This window comes from Suricata suricatta, chromosome 10, assembly GCF_006229205.1.
Source record: "Suricata suricatta isolate VVHF042 chromosome 10, meerkat_22Aug2017_6uvM2_HiC, whole genome shotgun sequence".
Taxonomy (NCBI): Eukaryota; Metazoa; Chordata; class Mammalia; order Carnivora; family Herpestidae; genus Suricata; species Suricata suricatta.
In genome coordinates this window covers 118,837,256-118,843,423 of record NC_043709.1, presented here as the reverse complement: position 1 = coordinate 118,843,423, position 6,168 = coordinate 118,837,256, and the positions used below count along the sequence as shown (strand labels likewise).

Genomic DNA, 6,168 nt, shown 5'->3' with positions numbered 1-6,168 from the left:
GCAACTGTAGTAAGCTTTTGTTTTCTTAACATAAACTCTCAAAGATCACTAGTCATTTGAGAAAAGCTTCTAACAAGAAAGTTGACAAAACAAACACAAAGAGAAAAGTAATTTGAGAGAAACCAAGATTATGCCAGGAGGGAAAAAAGTAAAAAACAAAAACAAAAACACTTTTATTTTAACAGAAAGATAGGAGCAGATATCTATCTATTTATGCAAACCAAAACCAAAAACAGATTTTGTATAAATAGAATAATCAACACACAATAACAAAAAACAAGCTCCAGGAAGTAAGACTATGTTGGAAACAAAATATTCAAAAGAGACACAGGAAAATGGGAGAGAAAGGGAACACACAAAAATTAAAGATTTAGTCTATAAATTCTAACATCTGAATAACCAAGAGGAAAAAGAAAAGACAGAAGAAATTATGAGAACAAAAAATTCAAGAAATTACCAAGAATTATAAAAGATGAGTTTGTAGATGAAAAGGGTTCACTGAGTGTACAAGAAAATCTATAAAAATAGAAATGCACCCACCACTTAATTTCAGATACTGGGGCAAAAGAAAGTACCCAGAAGCTTCCAGATGGGGAGTTCATCCAAAGGATCAGAAATCAGAGTGGCTTTTGACTTTTCAAAAACAATATTGGAAGCAAGAAGCCAGGGGCAATACCTTAATTACCTTGAGGGAAAATGATTTACAATCAAGAATAAAGATACTTTCAGACCAAGGCTTTGTAAAAAATTTACTTCCCACACAGGTGTTTTCTTAGGATGCTTTTGAGAATATGCTCCACCAAAAAAAAACTGAACTAAATCGACAGTGAGGAAGGCACAGGATCCAGGCACAGGATTCTAAAATCTTTTTTTTTTTAATCTTTTTTAAATGTTTTTTATTTAATTTTGAGAGAGAGAGAGAGAGAGAGAGAGAGAGAGCAGGGGAGAGTCAGAGAGAGAGGGACACACAGAATCCGAAGCAGGCTCCAGGCTCTGAGCTAGCTGTCAGCACAGAACCTGACGAGGGCTGGAACCCACAAACCATGAGATCATGACCTGAGCCGGAGCCAGAGGCTCAACAGGCTGAGCCACCCAGGCGCCCCTGGGCACAAGATTCTAATGTTAAATTTGTGGTGAAGAAAGAGGCAGCTGGAGAGATGGTCCAGTAAGAAACCTGTCCAGAGCGGATGATGTCAGAAGGCTATGTCTTTCCTTAGATGAACTTATTAAGAGTACTGCATGTGCTTGAAACTTAAAAAAATTTGTTTTACATTTATTTTTTTACTCTCTATATTATATTATTTTATTATTACTATTAAAAAATTTTTAACATTAAAAAATTTTTTTTTTAAATTTCTAGTTTATTGTCAAGTTGGTTTCCATATAACACCCAGTGCTCTTCCCAAGTGCCCTCCTCCATGACCATCACCCCATCCCCTTTCTCCCTCCCCCTTCAGCCCTCAGTTTATTTTCAGTATTCAAGAGTCTCTCATGATTTGCCTCCTCCTTCTCCCTAACTCTTTCCCCCCATTTCCCCTCCCCATGGTCCTCTGTTGGGTTTCTCCTGTTAGACCTATGAGTGAAAACATATGGTATCTGGTCTTCTCCGCCTGACTTATTTCGCTTTTTTGACAGAGTGAGACAGAGCATGAGTGGGGAAGGGGCAGAGAGAGAAGGAGACACAGAACCTGAGCCAAGATCCAGGCTCTGAGCAAGCATTCACAGAGCCTGGTGCAGGGCTTGAACTCACAAACCGTAAGATCATGACCTGAGCTGAAGTCAGGTACTCACTCGACTAAGCCACCCAGGTGCCCCCTGAAACTTCTGAGAGGGTGTATAAACATGGGAGTGCAAATTTGCAGATGAGTTAGTGATAAATATGTACAAAACTAAGCAAACAAAAATGTGACAATCATTAACTCCAGGTAAATAAAAAATATTGTACAACATGCACAGAAAAATTGTTATCAATTAACATAGGCTCCAACATTTACATAAATATATAAGGTAAGTATTTAAATGTTTTTTATTTATTTTTGAGAGACAGAGAGAGACAGCAGAGCAGGGGAGGATCAGAGAGAGAGGGAGACACAGAATCTGAAACAGGCTCCAGGCTCTGAACTAGCTGTCAGCTCAGAGCCTGACACCAGTCTCGAACCCACGAACCATGAGATCATGACCTGAGCCAAAGTCAGACACTTAACCCACTAAGCCACCTAAGCACCTATTTAAATGTTTTTTTAAATGTTTATTTAGGGTCGCCTGGGTGGCTCAGTCGGTTGAGCATCTGACTTCGGCTCAGGTCATGATCTCATGGTTCGTGGATTCGAGCTCCATGTTGGGCTCTGCGCTGGCAGCTCAGAGCCTGGAGCCTCTTCTGATTCTGTGTTTCCTTCTCTCTCTACCCCTCCCCTACTCATGATCTGTCTCTCAAAAATAAAGAAATGTTAAAAAAAAAGTCAAATAAAATGTTTATTTATTGAGAGAGAGAAAGAGAGAGACTCCTAAGCAGGCTCCATGCTGTCAGCACAGAACCCAATGTAGGGCTCGAACTCCAGAACCATGAGCCAAAATCAAGAGTCAAAAGCTTAATCAACTGAGTGACCCAGGTGCATCAATAAGGTAAGTATTTAGTAGTAATCTAACCAAACTTGGTTGATGATACTGGTAGTTGGTTGGGTTGAGAGAGAGGGAAAGAGACCTAAATCTTCATCTTCCAAGAGGGAAAGCCTATAGATTATTCATAAAGCAGAAATATCAAAAGAAGCATTAGAAGCTACCTAGTTATGGAGGTTACTATGAACAACAGTAACAAGAAAGCTATAAATGGAAAATGGTTGCCACTAGAGGGTGGGAAATATATATGTGTTGGACCGTGATCCCAGAGCTCCGTTGTTCTTCCTGTTGTGTTTAAAAGATATGTTTGACTCAACTACATGCATTTATAATTTCCATGAAAGCAAAAACCAAACTGAAAAAATAAAAAGCAGAATAAAACAACCAAATGAGAGAGGGGCACCTGCTGTTCAGTCAGAATTCTGCCCAAGTCATTTTCTTTTTTAAGAAGTCTGACATCAATCTTTTAGCTAAATCTGCCAAGATTGTGGATTTATTTTTAATGGATTTCTGTAGAGAAGAAGAACATTAAAGTGAACTCGCCACCTAGAATTTGAGTAAATTGTTTCCCAACAAAAGAGATTTATAGTGAAAAAATGATTTGCTATGTGGAAGTCGTAACAGTTATTTTGAAAATTGAGTCTTTGGGAAGCCTTAGGATCCCGAAGCATTTTCAAGTAGTGAATCCTGCCATGAGACTGAGTGCTCAGCATCTGTGTCTGTCTTTGGTGCTTGGGAACACCAACACCTGCATACTTATCAAGTGAAATGATTTTCTGTTCCTAAATATACATTCATTATCTGATGATTCACAAATAGGAATGTGCTCAGTTAACAACAACCAAGGCAAAAAATAAATGTCATAAAACTCAAGGGTAACTTTATATGTGAGTTGTTTATATGGTTAAGAAAAAAACTTTAAAACATGTATTGGCTTATTTGTATATATCATGCCTACCAGGAGGGAAGTCACTGGTGAACATCTATCTGCTTGTCCTCTCAGATAATTGGTGTGGAAGCATCAGATAATTGATGCTCGTGCAAGCAAGGTAGTTTTTCCCATATAATTTTAAACCAGTCCTGAGCTGGGTGGGGCAAGGTAAAAGAAGAACAGATGGATGGAAGGTGAGGTCAGGGTTGGCATCAGGGGCTGGGAGGACTTCTAGAAGGTGAGGTAGAGGATGAAAGAAGAGTTAAGGAGGAGACAGAAATAGTGCAAACTGGTGTGCCGGGTTTTGGAGAGTTCCTACTCAGTTATTTGTAAATCTGCATCTGGTTTGTACACCAAAAGCGTCGCCTCTACTCCATATTTCACCATTGCAGTAAATAATGATGTGGGTTCAGAGATTTGGGAATTAGGCTTGAGTAGAATGTGGCTCAAAATCGACTGGTGGGGTGGCCTGAAGCACGTCTCTTTACTCCTGTGTTAAAGCAGTGTTAATGATAGTGTGCCGCTGTGAGGGTCAAATGACACAATGCATGGGAAGTGCTTAGCACGTTGACGTGTATGTAGTAAACATCCAACAAATACCAGAAAACTTATGGGGGATGGGAATAGAAGAAATGGTCAATGGGATGAGGAAGGAGAAAGCAGGTGAATCAAGGAAAAACTGGGGTTCAGTATTCAAGTCTGCCATTTCGTTTCTTGGTTGTCTTCCAAATTTTGTTTTCTCACATCTAACTGAAATAAAGATACATTTGGATGAAGTTAGTGCTTTGGCAACTGGTTTACTGTTCTCTTTAATGCAATTCAGGGTGTTTTCAGCCCTGGTAAAACCAGGGTAAATGACACAGAGAGGAACAGATTGCTGGTAGTAAAATCCAATGGTCACACACTCAGAGTCTTGAATGGGTTGGTCATTGTGCAGAGACCTCGGGGAGGAAGGTGAGTGAAGTAGCTTCTCTGTCCTTAAGGCATCAAGTGTACTGGGAATTGAATTATTTCAGTGTAGTTCAGTTCCATTCAGTTCAGTTTATTTTAGTTCATTTCATGCTTCAGCCAGTTGTAGAATGAAACCGGATCCTAAGGTAGAAGCATAAATTATCAGAGGGCTCTGATCTGGCCATTGTGGTTTGAGAGGGGGAAAAAAAGGAAAAAAAGGAAAAAAGAAAAAAAAAGACTCTGCTAATCAGCCTGAGTGTCCTCTGTTCTTGCCTGATTGCTAAAAAAAAAAAAAAAAGAGGAAGTTATCTAGTGAATAAAGAGACCAAGACACATCACTCATATAATCATAAAAGAGCAATAAAATTATGATTATGAAGGGGATCAAAAATTCTTAGAGCCAAAACCAAACCAAACTTAAACTGTTCTCTGAAAATGAATTTTCCAAGAGGGGTTCACACACCCACCACTTGAATCCTTTATTCCTTCTGTCTGTAAATATGTCCATTCTTACATACAAGTTAGTAAAAACAATTGAATAATTAAACTAGAAAGCTAAATATCTAAATCTGTGCCTTCAATGTACCTTAATCTCAAAAAGAGTTTGCTTTTGAACTGATGAAGCAATTCTATATCTATCTATCATCTTTTTTTTCTAGACCACCAGTAACAAACCTGTAGCCTAACAAAGTCAGAATTATAGCCCCCAAACCCTGGGAGACCAATAAGAAATCTGGCACAGAAAGGCCATAGAGGTCATCAGACCCTTGGTTCAGTAAAACAAACAAACAAACAAACAAACAAACAAAAAAAAACCCAAAAAAACCCCCAGAAAATTCCAGTAACTGTGAACAGAGAAGACTGGACAAAATGTGATTCAAGTGTCTCAAATGTGCTCATTATTAGAGTCTTGGTGTATTGAGGGACTCCGCCAACTCCCAGTCTGCTTTGTGAAAATCTAATGAGTTACCGATCACTATGGACAAACCTGTAGGCTGACAAGATCTGATATATTGATCTGCAGTGAGGGGTGGAGGGGTCCCTTCAGAAGTGCCCAGCAACGTACCTTGACAAGAGGAAGTGTCTTTTACAAAGTTTGTGTTCTCACTGTAAGGTTCTGAGGAGAGTCCAGTGGAAGCCAGGGTGAATCAGTTCTAAATCCCTTGCTGTTTCTCAGCAAGTTAGTGAAGATTAACTAGGGATGACGTATGGTCATGATGCAAGGAACGTTTCACAACTTGATACGCTCAGTAATGGAGGAATTATAGTGATGTAGGGCTGTGAGGGTCATTGGTGACAAAGCAATGATCACTCAAGAAGAGAGTGGCACTTTACAGTTGCTGCATGGCCTTGGGAGGAACAGCACTTCCTGTTGATTACACAGCTGGCTTATGTGTGTCCTGTCTGCCTGACCACCAGCAAGGTTCCTTGTTGCTTTTTGCAGTCAGGATGGTGCTGGACAGGTTTTCTGTCTCATATGCATGTGTAAGAAATATATCTGTGAAAAAAATAATGTAAAATTTGGAAACAGGATCCCAATTCATTTATTCAAATATTCAAATTCAATGCTAATAGATGCCTACAGGTTTCAGGTTAAAGAACATTTCTATTTTTAAGCCGCAGAGACCCAGTGGATTGGAACTGAAACTGAATTACCTTAAATATGAATC

The 6,168-nt window shown here is 39.3% G+C and overlaps 1 long non-coding RNA gene across 1 annotated transcript; it reads right to left on the bottom strand.

Moving 5' to 3' along the window:
* Positions 1–4,324: 4,324 nt before the first annotated feature.
* On the bottom strand, positions 4,325–5,903 carry LOC115305679. The gene is made up of 2 exons (XR_003914931.1): positions 5,565–5,903; positions 4,325–4,778 (listed from the first exon to the last, which is right to left on the bottom strand). It is a non-coding gene; the product is annotated as an uncharacterized LOC115305679 (long non-coding RNA).
* Between the last annotated feature and the right edge of the window lie 265 nt (positions 5,904–6,168).